The sequence below is a fragment of the Mastigoproctus giganteus genome, chromosome 7, assembly GCF_048544385.1.
Source record: "Mastigoproctus giganteus isolate SK-2022 chromosome 7, ASM4854438v1, whole genome shotgun sequence".
NCBI classification, from domain to species: domain Eukaryota; kingdom Metazoa; phylum Arthropoda; class Arachnida; order Uropygi; family Thelyphonidae; genus Mastigoproctus; species Mastigoproctus giganteus.
In genome coordinates this window covers 80,756,008-80,776,859 of record NC_143581.1, presented here as the reverse complement: position 1 = coordinate 80,776,859, position 20,852 = coordinate 80,756,008, and the positions used below count along the sequence as shown (strand labels likewise).

At 39.6% G+C, this 20,852-nt stretch overlaps 1 protein-coding gene across 1 annotated transcript in view; it reads right to left on the bottom strand.

Annotated features, from left to right (window-relative positions):
- The window catches only part of LOC150083026 (DNA-dependent protein kinase catalytic subunit-like), a 387,849-nt gene that overhangs the window by 241,732 nt on the left and 125,265 nt on the right, over positions 1–20,852 (bottom strand). The gene's annotated exons all lie outside the window — the stretch shown is intronic.

The window sequence follows — 20,852 nt, the reverse complement described above, 5'->3', positions numbered from 1 at the left end:
TTGAAGAGGCTAATAGAAAACTTGCTTCTTGCCCTAATGGTAACCGAGCATTCTGGTCTCATGCCAAAGCTATTAGCCGCAACTGTTGCCCATCTCTGCTTCCACTTCTGTCAAAACCAGATGGTTCTGTTGTCACTTGGGTCAAGAATAAATCTGACCTGCTAGCATCCCATTTTTTTTCCAACTCATGTATTAATGATCTTGGTAAAACACCTCCCACCATTCTCAACACCTCCATTCAATGCCTCCTGTGGTTTTCAGTCAAACCCACAAGAGGCATTGAATTTTATTGAACTTGAATAGAAATCATGACTCCAACAGAGCAGCAAAGCAAAAGGCTCAAACTAGTGGAAGTGCTGTGGCTGAGGGGAGAACTGAGGGGGGTGGTTGTCCTCTGAATCACAGTCTCCATTGAAATGCACTGCTTGTCGATGTTTGTAGAGCAATCAAGAATGGGGCTGATACTGCCAAGGTCATGATATTGAATGTCTTTGTGTGTGTGTGATTTAAAGAATGCGAGGAAATCAGGGCACCAACTCGGCATTGTTATGGGCTTATATGAGAGCTTGAAGGACAGGGTGGATGCCCTCGAAGGATTTAAATTTAGGGACCCATCAAGCTCTTAGCTGCCCACATCAATGGCAGAGCTTGCACTTGAACATCACACAACACAGTGGCAACACCCACGGCAGAATGCGTTGGTCACAGAGGAACTAGTTGTTGTAGGTGACTCTACTATCAGGGAAATGGGAAACATATTGTGCAAAAAGAATAGATGTAACAGGACCAGGGTCAGCCAGGGGCAAAGGTTGATGACATCGTAGGGCAGATATCATCCTTTAAGGCACAAAGGGTGATATTGTTATACACGTTGGCACTTATAATATAATGATATTAGGAGTAGGAGACTGGCAGAATTACTTAACAAGTACAAGACAATGCTGAAAAAAAGCCGTGAGTTAGGGTTGAATTTGAAAGTGTCAGAAATTCTGCCAAGTCACGACAGGAGGGAGGTATATATGACGAGAGACTTGTCGATCAATTTCACCGTGGAGAGATTGTGCAAGGCTCAAAGGTTAGAATTTTTCTCAGCCTGGTCAGTGCTTGCAAACATGAGAGACTGCTTCTACAGGGATGGGATACACTTATATAGACAGGGTGGTGCAAGAATATTTGCTGATGCTATCGAGGCAGAGTTAGGCAGGTCGGAAAACTGCTAGCTTGCGGGCGGGGATACAATAGATTAACAGTAGCTACTGGCAGAGGTAAAAGTGATTCTTGCACTACTTCTTTTGAAATGCAATTGGGCAGCAGCCTGGAAAGCAAGGCAATGGGAATTTCCAGGACTGCTGGGAGTCATAATGGAACAAGTAAATACATGGGCTGTGTTAGGGTAACTAAGAGTAGAAACAGGTGCATGTATACTTGCATGTACACCAATGCTAGGAGTATAGTTAATAAATTCGATGAGCTTAAAGTGCTAGTCAAGACATCAAAGGCAGATATTGTAGGGATATCAGACATGAGCAGTACAGAACTGGAATTTGGGGAGTACAATGTGTAGAGAAAGGATAGACAGGATAGGAAGGGAGGAGGGGTTAGGCCGTTACTTAAGAAACAAAATCTAAGGAAGTGCATCCAATTGATGTGGGTGGACAATGCAATGTTGAGTCTGTTTGGTGTGACATAAGCACTGGGAAAGGAAAAATGAGAGTAGGTGTGTGTTATAGGCCTAATGAATCTGATGAGTATAATGAGCAATTGTGCAGAGAAATAGAGTGGGCCAGTAAATTAGAGTGTCTTATAATGGGGGATTTTAATTTCCTGGATACTGACTGGAATCTGTGGGTTGGTCACTCACACACTAGCAAGACTTTTGTGGATTTATTGGATCATTGTTTTCCAGAGCAGCATGTTTGGGAGGCAACTAGAGGGAGTAATACTCTTGATCTGATTATCAGTAGTGATTCTTCATGCATCAAGAATCAACAGATAAAGGAACCACTAAGTGGCAGTGATCGCAGTGTGCTGAAGTGGGATTTACTCAAAGAGGTACCTACCATCGATGGTAAAGCGAAAGATTTTTGCTTTCGTAAAGGTGAGTACAGTGGTCTGAGACAATATTTAAATTCTGTATCGTGGAACCAATTGATTATGATACCAACAGCAAATTCAAAATGGGAAGCATTCAAAGAATTAATCTTGGAAGCTACTAGGCTTTTCACACCAACAAAGAAATATTGTTCAAGATTTAGGCCGAAATGGATGTCAGATGAACTAATTAGACATGTGACAGAGAAGAAAAATGCATGGAATACATATAAATCAATATGTGACACAGAAGCCTATAATAGATATAAGTTGGTCTGTAAGCAAAATACAAAGGAGGTTAGGCAGGCAAAGGCAGATTACGAGAAATCTTTGCCAAAGGATGTAAAGAAAAACAGCAAAGAGTTCTTTACTTATGTAAACTCTAGAAGGAAGGGGATGAATAAGATTGGTCCACTTGATATCGATATTGGTCCACTTGATATTGGTCCACTCAGGTAGCTAACAAACAAAATGAATATTCTGCATTGACATTCACACATGAGGAGTTATTCAGGGAGGGGAATGCCAGAGGTGTATTCAACTCTGGCAGTAAGCTAGATAATCTTGTAATAACTGAGAGTAAAGTGGACGAGAAATTGTTGAAGATAAAAAAGAAAGGCATCTGGGGTGGATGGAATCTATCCAGTTATATTAAAGGAGGCAGCAAAGGAAGGTAAGCAAACCATTAGCCATAATTATGAGGGCTTCCCTGGACTCAGGAGAGGTACCCATGGACTGGAGATATGCAAATGTGACCCCAATCCACAAAGGAGGATCAAAGGGAGTCACGGGTAATTACTGACCTATTAGTTTAACTTCTGTTCAAGGGAAATTAATGGAGACACTAGTTAAAGAAGCATTGCAGGATCTTCTAGACAAGACTTCAGCTATAGATTGGACACAGCACGGGTTTGTTAAAGGGAAGTCTTGTCTGACCAATTTGGTTGGATACTATGATGTGATCACAAAGGAACTCGATGCAGGGAATAACTTTGATATCCTATATTTGGATCTTAGAAAGGCTTTTGATAGTATTGCACCTGGAAGACTGCTGCACAAACTGGAGCAGTGTGGCACTGGAGGCAAATTGCTGCTAGGGATAAAGGGATGGTTGAGCGAGAGAAGACAGAGTGGTAATCAATGGACACTGCTCTTCGTGGACTAATGTTATTAGTGGAGTCCCTCAGGGTTCAGTGTTGGGTCCATTTTTCTTTTCTGTATTTACAAATGATACTAACGATGGTATATCAGGCTTAATGTCCAAGTTTGCAGACGATACAAAGGTTGGCAGGGTTGTTAATGACACTAATGACAGTACACTGCTGCAACAGGATCTAGAAAAGTTGAGCAGATGGGCTGCGAGGTGGCAAATGAAGTTTAACATTGACAAATGTAAAGTACTACCTATGGGAAGCAGTAATCCCAGAGTAATGTATCAACTCTGTGGTACCACACTGACAGTGGAAGAAAATGAAAAGAACCTGGGGGGGGTAATTGTGCAGGCAGATATGAAGTTTTCTGAGCAGTGCAGAAGGTCTGCAAGAGTAGCTCATGGTGTCTTGTGAATGATATACAAGAATTTTTCTAGCAGGGATAAGGAGGTGATTACCCATGGTATAAGGCAATGGTCAGGCCACACCTTGAGTACTATATACAGGTCTGGAGCCCTCATTTTAAGAAGGTTGTAGAGCTGTTGGAATGAGTACGGAGAAGGGCACAAGATTACTGAATGGAACAAAGGGTTGCTCTTATGAAGAAAGTCTTATATTTTGAAAATTACAGTGTCTGGAGACTAGGCACCGGTGAGGTGATTTGATTGAGGTGTATAAAGCCTTGAATGGTTTGAGCATGCTCAATGCAGATGGGATTCTTACTCTTGCTCAGAATAATTGCCTCAGAGGGCATAAATTCAAATTGAAGAAAGAACGTTGTAGGATAGATGTGTGGAACCAATCAACCACCTGCTGCCTTTAGCCAGCAGATGGTTGATTGGTGGAACAAATTTCCATCTGTCGTTGTAGAATTTGATAGCTTAAATAGATTCAAGGCAGAACTTGACAAACATTTGGAGCGAGTGAATGGGTAAAATAAGGGGGGGTTTTTTTGACTGATGCCATATAAGCTTGCTTTTTTGCATCATGTGCCTTTGCTAATGCTAAAAGGATGTCAGAAGGATTTTGACGAATCTTGATGCTAAGAAAGATCCAGGTCCTGATGGTATTTCTCCACTTGTTCTCAAAACCTGTGCTGCTGTACTTACTCCTGTTCTTTGCTGCCTTTTTTCACTTTCTTATTCCGAAGGTGTTTTTCCTTCTGCTTAGAAATTTGCTTATATCTAGCGAGTTCCTAAAAAGGGTGACAAATTCCTCCCATCCAATTATCATCACACTGCAATTACTTCTACTCTTTAGCATTAGCATTAGCAGAGGCATTTGATGCAAGAAAGCAAGCTTATGCAGCATCAGCCAAAAAAAAAAAACCCACTTCCACTTCACCCCTCTGTTCGTTCAAAATACCTGTCCAACTGAGCCTTAAACTTATTTAGGCTATCAACCTCCACTACAAGGGATGGAAGTCAGTTCCACCAACCAACCACCCGCTGGCTAAAGGCAAATTTCCGCACGTCTATCCTACATCTGTCTTTCCTCAATTTGAATTTATGCCCTCTCAGGTGATTATTCTGAGCTAGAGGAAGAATCCCATCAGCATTGAGCATGCTCAAACCATTCAAGGCTTTGTACACCTCTATCAGATCACCCCGCTGGTGCCTAGTCTCCAGACACTGTAATTTGCAAAACTTAAGCCTTTCTTCGTAAGAGCACCCCTTTGTTCCATTCACTAATCTTGTTGCCCTTCTCTGTACTCATTCCAGCAGCTCTACATCCTTCTTGAAATGAGGCCTCCAGACAAAGTACTCTAGGTGTGGCCTGACCATTGCCTTATACAAGGCAATAATCACCTCCTTATCCCTGCTAGAAAAATTCCTATATATCATTGACAATACACCATGAGCTACTCTTGCAGCCCGTCTAAACTGCTCAGAGAACTTCATATCTGCCTGCACAACCACCCCCAGGTCCCTTTCATTCTCTACCACTGTCAGTGTAGTACCAAAGAGTTGATACGTTGCTCTGGGGTTGCTGTTTCCCATGTGTAGTACTTTACATTTGTCAATGTTAAACTTCATTTGCCACCTCTCAGACCATCTGCTCAACCTTTCCAGATCCTGTTGCAGCAGCATAGTGTCAGTAGTGTCCTTGACAACCCTTTGTATCGTCTGCATACTTCAACATTAAGATATACCATCATCAATATCATTTATGAATACAGAAAACAATAATGGACCCAACACTGAGCCCTGAGGGACTCCACTAATAACATTAGTCCATGACGAGCAGTGTCCATTGATTACCACTCTCTGTCTTCTCCCCCTCAACCACCCCTTTATCCATAGCAGCAATTTGCCTCCAATGTCACACTGCTCCAATTTGTGTAGCAGTCTTCCATGTGCAACAGTATCAAAAGCCTTTCTAAGATCCAAGTATATAATATCAAAGCTATTCCCTCCATCCAGTTCTTTTGTGACTGCATCATAGTATCCAATCAAATTGGTCAGGCAAGACTTCCCCTTAACAAAACCATGCTGTGTCTGAGCCATAACTGAAGACTTGTCTAAATGATCCTGAAGTGCTTCTTTAACCAGTGCCTCCATTAATTTTCCTGGAACAGAAGTTAAGCTCACAGGTCTATAATTACTTGTGTCAGCCTTTGATCCTCCTTTATGAATTGGGGTCACATTTGCACATTTCCAGTCTATGGGTACCTCCCCTGAGTCCAAGGAAGCTCTCATAATTATGACTAAGGGTTTGCTTACTTGCTTTGCTGCCTCCTTTAATATAACTGGATAGATCCCATCCACCCCGGGTGCCTTTCTTGTGTTTATCTTCAACAGTTTCTCCTCCACTTTACTCCCAGTTATTTCAAGATTCTGTAGCTTACTGCTAGAGTTGAATACACCTCTAGCATTCCCCTCGCTGAATAACTCCTCATGTGTGAATGTCGATGCAAAATATTCATTTAGTTTGTTAGCTACCTGAGCAGGATCATCAACAGTTGACCCATCAATATCAAGTGGACCAATCTGATTCATCCCCTTCCTTCTAGAGTTTACATAAGTAAAGAACTCTTTGCTGTTTTTCTTTGCATCCCTTGCCAAGGATTTCTCGTAATCTGCCTTCGCCTGCCTAACCTCCTTTGTAACTTGGTTGCATATCAACTTGTATCTATCATAGGCTTCTGTGTCATGTGTTAATTTGTAAGTATCCCATGCATTTTTCTTCTCTGCCATATGCCTCATTAGGTCATCTGACATCCATTTTGGCCTAAACCTTGAACAATATTTCTTAGTTGGTATGTAAAGCCTAGTAGCTTCCAAGATAAGTTCTTTGAATGCTTCCCATTTTGAATTTGCTGTTGGTAACATCATCAGTTGGTCCCACTGTATAGAATTTAAATACTGTCTCAGTCCATCGTAGTCGCCTTTACGAAAGCAATAACCCTTCCCTTTACCCCTAATGGTAGTTACCTCTTTGAGTAAATCCCACTTCAGCACACTGTGATCACTGCCACCTAGTGGTTCATTTATCTGCAGATTCTTAATGCATGAAAAATCACTGCTGATAATCAAATCAAGAGTATTACTCCCTCTAGTTGCCTCCCGAACATGCTGATGTAGAAAACAATCATCCAATAAATCCACAAAAGCCCTGCTAGTGTGTGAGTGACCAGCCCCCAAATTGCAGTCAATATCTGGGAAATTAAAATCCCCCATTATAAGACTCTCTGATTTACTGGCCCACTCTATTTCCCTGTACAGTTCCTTATTATACTCATCAGAGTCATTAGGCCTATAGCACACTCCTACTCTCAATTTTGATCTCCCAATGTCACACCAAACTGACTCAACACTGCACTGTCCAGTGATGTCGACTGGCTTCACTTCCTTGGTTTTTATGTGTTTCTTAACTAATAGCATAACCCCTCCCCCCTTCCTATCCTGTCTATCCTTTCTGTAGACGTTGTACTCCCCAAATTCCAGTTCTGCATCCCTTATATCTGTGTGACACCACGTCTCTGATATCCCAACAATATCTGCCTTTGATGTTTTGAGCAATACATCAAATTCATCAAATTTATTTACTAAACTTCTAGCATTGATGTACACGCAAGTATACCTGCACCTGTTTCTATTCATAGCTACCCTAACACAACCCATGTGTTTACTTGTACCGCAATGGCTCCCAGCAGTCTCTGAAATATCATGCATCTTGTTTTTCAGGCTTCTGCTCATTCTAATAGAAGCAGTGCAAGAATCTCTTTCACCTCTGCCAGTGGCTACTGTCAATCTATTGGTCTTTGTCTCCCCCCAAGCTAGCAGTTTTCCGACCCACCTAACACTGCCTCGATAGCATCAGCAAATATTCTTGCACCCTTTCTATTTAAGTGTATCCCATCCCTGTAGAAGCAATCTCTCCTGTTAACAAGTACAGTCCAGGCTGAAAAACATTCTACCCCTTGAGCCTTGCACAATCTTTCCAGGGCCGAATTGATCGACAAGGCTCTCATCATATACTCCCTCCTATCGTGTCTGGGCAGAATTGCAGACACTTTCAAATTCAACCCTAATTCTCGGCTTTTGTTCAACGGTGACCTGTACTTGTTAAGTAATTCTGCCGGTCTCCTACTCTTAATATCATTAGTGCCAACGTGTACAACTATATCACCTTTTGTGCCCTTAAAAGATGACATTCGCTCTACAATGTCATCAACCTTTGCCCCTGGCAGACATACCCTGGTCCTGTTCCACCTATCCTTTTTACAAAGCATGTTTCCCGTTTCCCTGACAATAGAGTCACCAACAACTACTAGTTCCTTCGGGACCAGCGCATTCTGCCTTGGGGGTTGCCTCTGTGTCACGTGACGCCAAAGTGCAAGTTCTGGCGTTGATGTGGGCAGCTGAGAGCTTGATGGGCCCCTCAATTTAGTTCCTTCGAGGGCATCCACCCTGTCCTTCAAGCTCTCATATAGGCCAACAAGAACGCTGAGTTGTTGCCTGATATCGATACACTCCTTGCACCACGCACACACAGAGACATCCCCCATGGTAGTATCATGTGCCGTACCCGATTGCTCTGCAAACATCAAGCAAACAGTGCATTTTATAAGGCTGTGAGTCAGAGGACAACTGCTCCCCTCAGTTCTGCTCTGAGCCACAGCACTTCCATTAGCTTGAGCCTTTTGCTTTGCTGCTCTGGTCTGAGTCATGATTCTATTAATTTATTAATTAATTATAATTAATTATGTTAAATATAATTAATTATATTACGTTTGTAATCTAAGTCGTTATATGTATTTATTTAAAAGTACAATTTAACTGCTAACGAAGTTCAAGTAACGCTATCTAGTACGGCATATAACTATCGTATCACAAAGGCGGGAAAGTTACGAACGGTAAATCTACGGACACATAAGTATTAATTAACTTTCTAAAGTAGTGGAGAAATCAAATAACAGCCAACTCTTAAACTACCTAGAAACCTTCCGTCTGACCAACGATCACCAGTATGGATTCCATCAGTGCCGATCCACTGGTAATATTTTACTTTATGTTACCCATTTATGGACAAATTCAATGGAAAAGTTCAGTGAAACCCAAGCAGTTACTCTTGACATCTCAAATGCTTTTGATCATGTTTGGCATAAAGGTCTTCTCAACAAGATTCCATCTTATGGTTTGCCAACTGTTTTTTGTAATTGCTTATCCAGTTTTCCATCTGATCGCTCACTGAAAATGATGGTAGATGGCTCTCTGTCTTCTAACTTCTCCACTAATGCTGGTGTCCCCCAAGGTTCAGTTCTTTCTCCCACTCTTTTTCCTCTTGTATATTAATAACCTTCTTCCATTGACTGCAAATCCTATCCATAGTTTTGCCGATGATAGCACATTGCATTCCACTTTCCATTTTGAGAAAACTTGCCTTGCTCAATCAGTTTCAACTTTTCAAATATCCACTACCAATTCCTTAAATGCCGATCTCCAGGTAATTCTCCAGTGGAGCAAAGCCAACTTAGTTGATTTCAATCCTTTTTAAAATCAGTCTTGTCTTATATCTCGCAGAAAGGATTCTTCTGATCCCATGCTTATCTTTGTTGACACTACGATTTCCAGGCAAGTTGATTATCGTGACTCCTTTGGGATTATCGTGACTTCTAATCTCTGTTGGCACAAGCACATTACAAATATTACTTCCTCTGCATCTAAAAAACTTGGTTTTCTCTTTCACTCTTGGCATTACTTTTCCTCCACACAGCTGTTTCCTCTGTACATATCGCAAATCCACCCTAACAGGAATATTGTTTCCAAATCTGGGACGGCGTCTCCCAAAACCTCTCTCTAGGTTCTAGATTCCATTCAGAAGATAGCAGTTAGGTTAATTAATGTCTCATCTGTAACAGAGTCTCTCCACTCGCTGTCTCATAGACGTACTGTTTCTGCTGCATGCCTTTTCTTCATATACTTCCATGGGCACTGTTGTTGTTGTTGCTTTGGTTTTTAGAAGCATTAGCAACTAAGGGCCATATTGCTCCGGGATATGCGGTGGTCATTCCCTGACCTTTCCGCATCTTCCGTATTTGGTGGTGACAGGCTCGAACTCCGGTCTAATAAAGAAGCATGTGATACGCACTACTGCTCCTTCCCACCTGGCTACGGAGGCACCCCATGGGCACTGTTCTTCTGAATTGGCTTCTATAATTCCTACTCTCGCTTTCAAAACAGTCCGAATACATGCTGCCACCAGCCAACATCCATTTATTGTCCATTTCTCTCTCTCTCTCTCTCTCTCTCTCTCTCTCTCTCTCTCTCTCTCTCTCTCTCTCAGGGTAACTCGCAATTTTTGGCTGGTGCAGAATAAGCCTCAGTCTTCCTTGCACCATATAGCTAATAATAATAATAACTTCAAACTCACAGAACCCACTTTTCATCTTCCTAGTTTATTCATTGAACTGCCGTTTTCTGGAACAACTTTCCTTCATATGTCTTTCCTGAATATTATAGTGTCCAGAAGTTCAAGTCTAATGTCAACAAACATCTTCTCAACCTCCAACCCAAGCATAGTACTAAGTACTATAGGTTCTAATACCTCCCTTGTTTGGGGTTTTCATTAAAAAAAAAAGTGGGGGGGTTATTTTCCAAAAGTTAACAAAAGTACACTATTTCGTTAACAAAATGTTACCAAGACTAACAGAAATACACAATTCTAGATTTCGTGTATCTTCTGCTCTCTTTAAAAAATCAGGAATCTGGTTTTGTTTGCTTTTTCTTGATAAATCTTTGTGAATTTCGTCGTATACAATTAAGCATTTTTGAAGTTCCCCTTTGAACTTTGGGCTTCTTTCATTCAAGAATCTGCATACAAAAATAAGATTCTAATTGCTCAGCTAACTTTATGCCTTCCCATATGTATGCTTTTCAGTGTAAATTTGGAAGTTTAGAATTTTCATCTGCAAATTTTCATCCTCTGAATTAATTTGATTTTACCTCTGATGCCATTTCCACCAAACCACTTCATCAGCCTCTTTTTCTATCAGTAATTCTGGAAAGTCTTCAATAATCATATCTTTTTTTATTTTTATGAGCATCGGTGACTAAGACCATGTTGCTCTGTGTACATTGTCTATAAACTGTGTGTGTCCCGAGATTGGCTTTCTGTTTTGATGGATGAAAAACCCGACTTTCCGTTAGAATAAAACCATGCTACCCTCGCCTGAGACCGACAAACTCAGCCACATTGTGATAATTCAACCCCTAGTATTGCCGCTGTTATGGGTATTATTGCATCAGGCATCCATGTAACTATTCATTGCCTGCAATAAAGATATTATATAAAAGGACTGATAAAAATTCCTCCCATCATCGATGGGATTCAAACTCAGGTCTTTTCCATCTAGTGTGGGGAGGAAGGGATTCTATCAACACGAAGGCTTCAGTAGTCATATCATCAAAACCTTCCCCTCCTACTGATGTAGCAAGTTGTACTATCGCACCGATTCCGTATTCTGCAGGTCAACCATATTTCCTGAATGAACTGACTCTGGCCATACGTTTTTCCACCTGTATTTAATTTTGATGGTTTTACTTCTTTGAGCAATAAATGTTTGCATACTTCCATTACTTCAATAGATTTGGAATCAATTTTTTTCCAAAATCCATTTTAACGATTTTCTGATGTAATGAGTTTTAAAGGTGGATATAATGCCTTGATCTAACAGCTGAATGAAAGAAATTGTATTAACCACCACAGTTGTATTATACTACCACCACAGTTTTATTATTGTACAAGTGTGGTGGTAGAAACATGACTTCAACATTTGGATGGCCTGGCATGCCATCCAATAGTAATAAAACTTTGAAATCTAGATTTTTCCACAAGTTCAATAGCACAGAACATAACACAGGGATTTCCCAACAAAATAAAATACGAGGATTTCTCAATATTTTTTTTTTTTTGACTAGCGAGTCAATAGCAGGGATTCAAAAAGAGTGGAAATCTTGAAAAATTACATCCAACATAATAGCAAGGTTTTCCCACATATTTATGGGGGGGAAACCCTGCTATTATGTTGGATGTAATTTATTCAAGCTCAAAAATTCCCTGTTACACGAGGTTTGCCAAAATTCTCTAACCGTGTTATATAAGTACCGTGTTGTGCGAAGATTTATACAATTTATCAATCATGTTAGAGCGAAATTGCATTGTAGAAAAACCTTGTTATACAGGGTTGCCTGTATAATTAAATGAATACAATAACAATTATAATTAAATTAATCAATAATAAAATATATCTAATACAACATAATATGGTAAAATCTTTAAAATACAGCACCTTTGGGAATTGAGAGGTGTAATATTTTAGAAGAATACCTAGTATACTTCTAAAATATATAACTAGTATATCTAGTGAAAGAGTTTTTCAGTACATTTCAATAAATATTAAGCACAAAAATCTGATCTTGTTTGTATCTGTAAGTATTAATAGTATTAGTAGTGACAAATGAGGCAAGAGAGCAAGCTTATAGAACGTATACATCAGCCAAAAAGCAAAAAAATTCTTCCCACTTCAGTATCCACTCACTCACTCTGCTTTGTCTAATTCTTCCTTCAATCTATTTACGCTATCCACTTTCATAACAATAGATGAAAGCTTGATCTACCAATCAACCAACCACTGGCTAAAGGCAAACCTCTGCACGTCTATTCTACACAAATTCTGTAAAATCGAATTGAAGGAGGAAAGATTTGAATTTATGGCACATCATGTCACTAGAAAAAGGAGTCAATCAAGGAACAAAAACATTCAGAAGACTAACTACATCATACTAGTCAAGCCAATCAACAGTGAGACAAAAAACAAGTGAAGAAGACAAGATAGAGTTAACAAAGAAGCTAAAGAGGGATTTGAAGAGTGTAAAAATAAAAAGCATAAGGAAAACAAGAGCAAAAAAGCTATTATAATTGAAACTGCCACCAATGAAGATCTAACTAAAATCAAAAGCTATGATAACTTTACCTCCATTGGCATGAAATTAGAGATGCCAAAAAAGCTTGGCACTAAGGAGGAACTGCTTGAAGACTGCTACACAAGAACCTAAAAGATCATGGAATCACTGAAGAAGAGATAAAAAAAAAAAGACCTGAAGGTTAGGTTTGTCACCAAACCTAAAGCCAAAGATACGAGGCACTGGATATTAGAGACCTCAGGCAGCATGAGGCATTCTTTACTCTCACAAAACAACAGAGTTTATCTTGGGTGGACTGCACATAGCCTTAAAAACTATCTGGTTTCTACCAGATGTTTTAAATGCCTGTGCTTTGGACACCCTGCTAAATACTGCAGACAGACAACAGGACCCAACCTGTGGACACTAGAATCACAGGTCACAAATGCAAAAGAGTGACCAAATAAGAAACAGCCCCCCCTTCTCCTGTCCAAATTGCAAAGCAAAAAGGAGCAACATAACCATTTTTACAGAGATAACAAGTGTCAGGAATATATTCCACATGGTTGAGGAAAACACTATTCCACATGGTTGAGAAATAGTGTTTTCTGTTTAGTGTTTTAGGGAAAAAAAATAGTTTTTTTTTTGGAATAGTGTTTTCCAGCAGTGGAAACTTTACAACAGAAAATAGATTATGAATAACTACACCCAGAGAGATACTGAAGGCTGTTGATTTACTGGGACACTTCAAGACCCAAAAAAAAAAAAAAAAAAAAAAAAAAAAAAAAAAATCAACCAGAAATCATAAAATTCAAGTAATAAGTAGAACAGGTATAAACAGATATTTTGCAAGTCGTAAATAAGCGGCATTATAAGTCATCATTAGGAGATTAGTGTACCTATTATCTTGCAATCCCCGCTGTCTTCACACCAGCCACTCAAATAAAATAAAAAAAAAAAATTTTTAGTTTAATTTAGTGTGTCGCCTCAATTGTTGTGTTCCATCGCGCCGCAAAAGGATAAATTTTGTTTCGTTATTTATGTAAAAGATGTTGGAATTTTTTTTTATAGTAACTTTTTTTTCTTTTTTTTTTTTTTTTTGTTTATAAATCGCAAAAATTGGCAAATACAAGAGTTACGCTTTCAATTAAACAAAAACTTCAAATTATTCAAAATTTTGAAAACGATGCATCTGTTAAATCTCTAAAGAACCATTATAATGTTGGCGACCAAACCATACACAACATTGTAAAATATAAAGGGAAGCTATTAGATTTAAAATCGACATCGTAAAACATAAATGCGTGTCCAATTTGCACTACTCGCGTATTGGACATGCGAGTAGAGCGTGGCAAGTTTTTTCATTTTTTATCTATCAATCTCCATACATTTTACGTAAGTTGCTGAACATTTTTCGATACAATAAGTCCCCAACTTATGTAGATTCGGACTTATATGACTGAAGATTTCAGTGAAGGGGACACACATTTCACCATAATAACGTAAAAGCCCATAGAATTCTGGCTATCGGTACTATAGCAAATGCAATAAGATCGAGTTTACTACCCGTTTATAATTGGTTACACTACAGACAAACCCAATAATCCGGAAATTGCAAATTGTTTTTAGGCGATGACCTCCAGAAATGTGCTTTAGCAAAATGTGAGCTCGCGTGGGGTGATAACCTTGTGAAGTTTTTTTCAGAAAATTTAATTTTGACCATTATCATGGTGCCGACTAAGAGAATAAGTGACAGCAGTACTAGTAAATTTATCAAGAAAAGGAAAGCGATCGAGTTGGATCAGAAAATTAAAATAATAATGATGTATGAAAATGGCCAAACATTAACAAGTATCGTGCAGAATTCAGAATTGTCAGTGGCAGCGGTGAACACAATAAAGGAGAAAGAGAGAATACGAGAAGCGATAGGCACCAATGAAGGTCAACTATAATAACCAAGGCTATGAAATACATATCAATTTTTATAGTACAATAACATGCGTTTTTTCTTCCTTTTATGTTTTCTTTTCTTATGTGCCACTCCGGCTTCTTCACCGCTGTCCCCAGATAAAGTTTTTAATTGAACTAATTAAAAATATATAACTAATTTTCTTCATTCTTTTGAGGACATTATGTGGTTTTTGTAATTTTGGCATATTAAGGATATAGCAGCAATATTGTATTAGTCATTCCAGAGTTACGTAAAACTCGACTTACGCAAAAGTCCTGAAACGTTATCTCTTATGTATGTCGGGGACTTACTGTATTTTTGGATTAACCGGGAAATTGATTATCCGGGAATTTCTTTTTACTATCATCCTGGAAAATTGAGTCTACTCTAATTACAATAGAGCAACAATAAAAAAAGTTCAATTGAACTGTCGCAAATCGCTGCAAGTAATGGGATAGTTAGCAAAATTAATCCAGGACGAAAAACCAACAATCTTACTCTTACAAAGGGGTTGTAAAGGGACCAGAATCTACAACTAGAATAATCCAGTCTGAAGTGGTTACAACTGGACAAGAGGGAAATGCTATTGCCTGAGTTAGGACTGCAATAGCCATTACTGACCATAAGCTCACAGTGACAAAAATAACTGGCATATGCTCCACCCATGCTGCCTGTGCATGTGTTGAGGGTCCCACAGGAAAACTTCATCTGATGAGCTTCTATTCACATTGTAGCCAGGACTTCCAATCTGCAGATCTGTTATGTCAATTATTTAGATCATGCTATAAAAAAACTAAGGGGGCTCTAACCTCCTCATTGCAGTTGATGCGAATGCAAACTCAATCATGTGGAATAGTGCATGTACATGCCCCAAAGGTGAATTATTTGAAGAGATGATACTGGCCCATAATATGCAAATTTAAACAGCAGCCATCAACCCATCTGTGTTACTCCCATGAGTCACTCCTTCATAGATTTCACAATGGTCATTAGTTCCTTAAGCAGAAAAGTAATAGAATGGAGAGTTAATATGCAGTGAAAAAGAAATGAATACAATGCAATCATAACCAGAATCCAAAGAACCACACCAGACCATAGACATGACATACACAGCTTGCCGAAGTAAAAATTGCACATTTAAATCCCAGATTTAACTGAATGGGATCCAGAATGCCTTAGAAGGTACACCGGCAGGCTGAAGAAGTGCAAAACATAATCATACAAGCATCTGAAATCTTTATCCAAAGAAGAAAAGAAGATTCAACCATGTCCCCTGATGGACTAACAATTTCAGGAGAAATTATCAGAGGGCAAGAAGAGATCACTCAAGGAGTTAAAATGATGTAGCAATCCTTCTCGAGAGGTATACATGAGGTGGCTGCATTATCAAAGAAATACACAAACAAAAGTGACATACACACACACAGTGAGCCAAAACATTATGACTACCTACCTAATATGATGGTCCTCCACATGCAACAAAAACAGCTCATACCTGGCAAGGCAAGGTACAAGATTTTTAAATGTGCCTTGTGGTATCTGGTACCAACACGTAACCAGCAGATCCTTTAACTCCTGTAAGGTCCGTGGTTGAGATGCTGCAGATCGGAGTTGCTGTTGCAACATAAACCACAGATGCTCGATGGGATTGATGTCTGCAGAATTTGGAGGCCAAGGCAATACCTGGAAGTAGTCCTCATGTTCGGCGAACCAGTCTCGAACAATCCGGGTGGTGTGGCATGGCGCATTATCCTGCTGAAAGACAGCACCACCAGAGGGGAAGACCATTGCCATGAAAGGGTGTACCTGATCAGCAATGATGTTTAGGTAGGTGGTAGACGTCAGAGTGCCAGGCACATGGATGACTGGACCTAGGGTATCCCAGCATAACACTGCCACCACCGACTTGTTTTCATCCCACGGTGCATCCAGGCACCATCACATCCCCAGGTAAACAATGCACACGTACCCAGCCATTGATATGGTGCAACAGGAAACGTGATTCGTCAGATCAAATGACCATCTTCCAATCACTCAAAGTCCAGTTTTAATGCTCGCGTACCCATTGTAGGTGCTGTTGCCAGTGAACCATGGTTAACATGGGGCAGCAGCCTGCAGCTATACAGTCCCATTTTCAGCAGGGTTTGATGTACTGTGTGTTGTGACACATTACTCCCATCACCAGCATTCTAATTACTGGTGAGTTGCACCACAGTAGCCACGTACCACCCGGGAGAGCCTTCGCTCACCATGATCATCCAACACCTCACCGGCCATTCATGGGTTTCCCCTCCTCGGACCACTTTCGGTAGGTACTAACCACAGCTGACCGTCAACACCCTCACCAGCTGTGCCGTTTGGATATGCTCTGACCCAGTCATCTGGCCATTACAATTTGGCTTTGTCAAACTCGCTTAAGTCTGCCGCCTTTCCCATCTGAAGAACTAGAGTAACACTGAGTAACGGAGCTCAGTATCGGGTGTTTTTTATACCATGTCCCGACCTGTGCACGTGCCATAGTTCACCTGCAGTTGCTTTGATTTGCATAACAACTCACTGGTCATAACGTTTTGGCTCATGAGTCTACCTGGCAAACCCTACTACAAACAAGTGGCAGCAGAGAACCTTGGGGTCTTGTGCACAGGCTGGTAAATGCTACAAAATGCTATCCTGGGGAAATCTCCTCCTCTATCCAAGATGGACAAAATGAAGAAACTTGAAGGCATCCAAGAGGAGGGAGTCCATGAATAGGATCCTTGATGCCATTGTCCACCAAGATGACACCAGAGGAGACAACAATGCAAACAACCGTGAGAATCAACCATCTCACTCACAGAAGTACAACTGAAGAATATCCTTTTACCAGAGAAAAGATTGAAGAGGCTATAATGTCAAGCAAGGCTGGCAAATGCCTTGACAATGATGGAATTAAAGCAGAAATCCTCAAGCAAGCTTGGAAGGCAATTCCCTCTGTTCTTGAAAATCACTACAACACATGTCTACAGGAGGGAAGGGAACCTTCCCTCAGACCTGGAAGAAGGCATTACTCAAAATCCTAATAAAAAACCCTACCAAGCCTGCACTAGATCCATACTAGTATTGACCCATTGCCATGTTGCCAATATTAGGCAAAATTCTTGAAAAACTGATGGCACACAGAGTACTGATCTATTACCATCATAAACACCTTGCACCCCTCACCAGTATGGGTTCACTAAAGGGCGCTCTGCAGAAGGTGCAATGACAGCTCTAGTCTCCATAGCAACAAACACCACCAAGAAGTACTTGCTTGCCCTCCTTGTTGATTTCAAAGGAGCCTTTGATACCTTATGGTAGCAAAGTGTCCTGGTCAATCCATTAAAAGTGTGGCCAGAACAAATAGCTTTTCAGTAATCTTTGATTGCAAACCCTCTTTTCTCCAACATGTCAAGTATGTCAAAGAAAAAGTCAAGACATATATAAGAAGGATTATTAATATTACTAAGAAGGAATGGGGTCTTAACACCGAACCCTAAATCAGTACTACAATTATATTGTAATTCCAATTATAACATATGGAGAAGGGGCATGGGGGCACAGAGTCAAAATACAGGCTGTGAGAAACCAACTACTACAGGCCTAAAGGGCTGCTTTCCTAGCAATGACCAGGACCTGAAGAACAACCTCCATCTTTGCACTCCAGGTCCTTAATGGCAAGACTCCTCTTGATATGGAAGTTGTTCATCACCAGATAAAGTTTCTCTGCAAAAGGAACTTACAGGCCAATGCTCACAACATTCAGATAGACATCACCATTCCTACTAACCAAGATCTAAATAGAATAAAAATGCTTTTAGTCTCCAGATGCCAGGAGAAATGGAACAACACACAGCACAGAGCAATCACTCATAAATTCCTACCAGAGATAGCTGAGAACAGCAAAAACCACACTAAATGGTTCACTCCAGGCCTCCATGCCCTATTCTTGTTAATGGGCCATGGTAGCCTCAATGAAAAACTCCACAGCATGAGCCTCACAGACACCCCAGATTGCACCTGCGGAAACAGGGAATCTTGGGGCCACCTGATGTATGATTGTCACCTGTGCGTGGATATGATGATATCCAGCTCAGGACCCTGGGTGTGCCAAGCCCATACTCACCAGATGTGAGCCCCTTTGGAGGAGGGGGAGTATAGGCTCAAAGTGATCTTGAAGCTGATTAATAAGATGGTGAGGGGATTGGTTCAAATATCCAACACCACAGCGTAGGCATAAAATTATACAAAAATGTGACTGGGAAAGAAAATTTCAAATATGCATAGATGAACACAACAAACACATGGCTAAAGGGAATACTAAAAAATCAAAATTGACAGAACATGCATTGGAATAAATTCAGACATTTAGTAATAAGAACTTTGCAGTAGGGTGGGGGATAAACTTTGAAAAAAGAAAAAAAACTTCTACATTAAGAAACTTAGCCAAGTGGCATTAAACAGATATAAGGGAAGAATATTAGGTTAACTCTAGAATGGGCTTTTCAGCAATAAAATTAAATAGGGACTAATGAAGTATGGTGGAGGTGGTGGTGCTGGGGAATGAGAAGAGTCTATGAGAACACTAGATACTGCATTGGAGAAGCTTTTTTTGATATGACATTGGCAATTAAAGAAAAACTAATTTGTAATCCTTGTTCTGACTCATATGCATGTGAACAAGAACCAGGTACAAGGTTTGTAATGTGATCCTTCTTTATTATTATTTTATTATTATTCTTTTTATCATGGTCTATAACAGTGCTTCTCAAAGGGGGCATTTGAATTATCCATGGGGGCGTTAGGCATGAAAGGGGATGGCAGGGGGGCGATAGGCATGAAAGGAGGCGACAGGGGGAAGATGGAGCACCATCAATGATTGGCCATTACAAGGGTTTTATGGCTTATTTAAAAAATGCTGTGCCAAATATTATTACTGTTCATTGTGTCATTCACCGTCAGCATTTAGTTGCGAAAAAACTTGGTGATCAACTGCACAATTCTCTACAAACTGTTATTACTGCTATAAACAAAATTAATGCACATTCTTTGAATGATCGTATATTTCGAAAGCTTTGTGATCAAAACAGTGAAGATTTTGAACGATTTCTACTTCACTCCAAGGTTCGGTGGCTGTCAAAAGGCAACTGTCTCAACAGATTTTACGAACTCTTTGATACTGTTGTCGAGTGTTTTGAAGATAGGAACAATGACCTTAGTAATGACCTCAAGAAAATGAAAACTGATATTGCTTATCTTGCAGATTTATTTACTAGATTCAACTCAATGAACTTACATTTACAAGGACAAGATGTAACTCTTATTAAGGCGAAAACTCAAATTTCAGCATTTATTTCAAAATTAAAGCTTTTTATGCGCAACGTAGGACAACGTGAATTGTATCAATTTCCAAATCTGTTGGAAATAGAGAAAAAAGAAAAAATAGCTGATGAAACTACTAACTTTTTGTAATCATCTAGAAATGTTGCACAGGGATATGTAGGAAAGGTTCGAATATCTCCTTAATTTGAAAATTCCAGATTGGGTTATAAATGACGATGACGTTTAATAATGACGATGGTGAATGTTTTGTAGAAGAAGAATAATTGATTGAGTTACAAAATGAAGTTGAACTGAAGCCAAAATTTCAAAATTCATATCGGGAATTTTTGTTACAAAAGAAAATCCCTGACTAAAGAATATCCTGCATTGTGGGGAATTGTAAAAAAATTACTTATTTCTTTTCCAACATCATATCTAGTCGAAATCAGTTTCAGTGCTGTATCTCAATTGCTGAAAAAACAAAGAAATTGTCTAGATGTTGTTAAACGTGGTGATTTATGACTTCTACTTAGAGATATTAAACCTAATATTGATAAGCTAATAAATCTCCGCCAAGCTCATCCATCGCATTAAATATTAAAATATAATTAACTATTTCCATTAATATCATGACTTATTTATGTAATTAACTTTAATTTTTATAACTTAATTTAAGTGACTATAACTGACTTTATTTATGTAGTTATAATTTTTTACGAAGAAGGAATAAAGTGCAATAAATAGTTTTCTTTATAATTCACACACATACATATACAGGGCTGCATTTACGTTTTTGGAGGCAAACAGACAAATATTCATTTCAGTTATTTAGCTTCATATTGGTGGGCTAAAAAAAAAAAGTCCTGGCGAGGGGCTTTTTTTAGGAGGTGGTGATCCAATCAAGGGGGGGGCAGT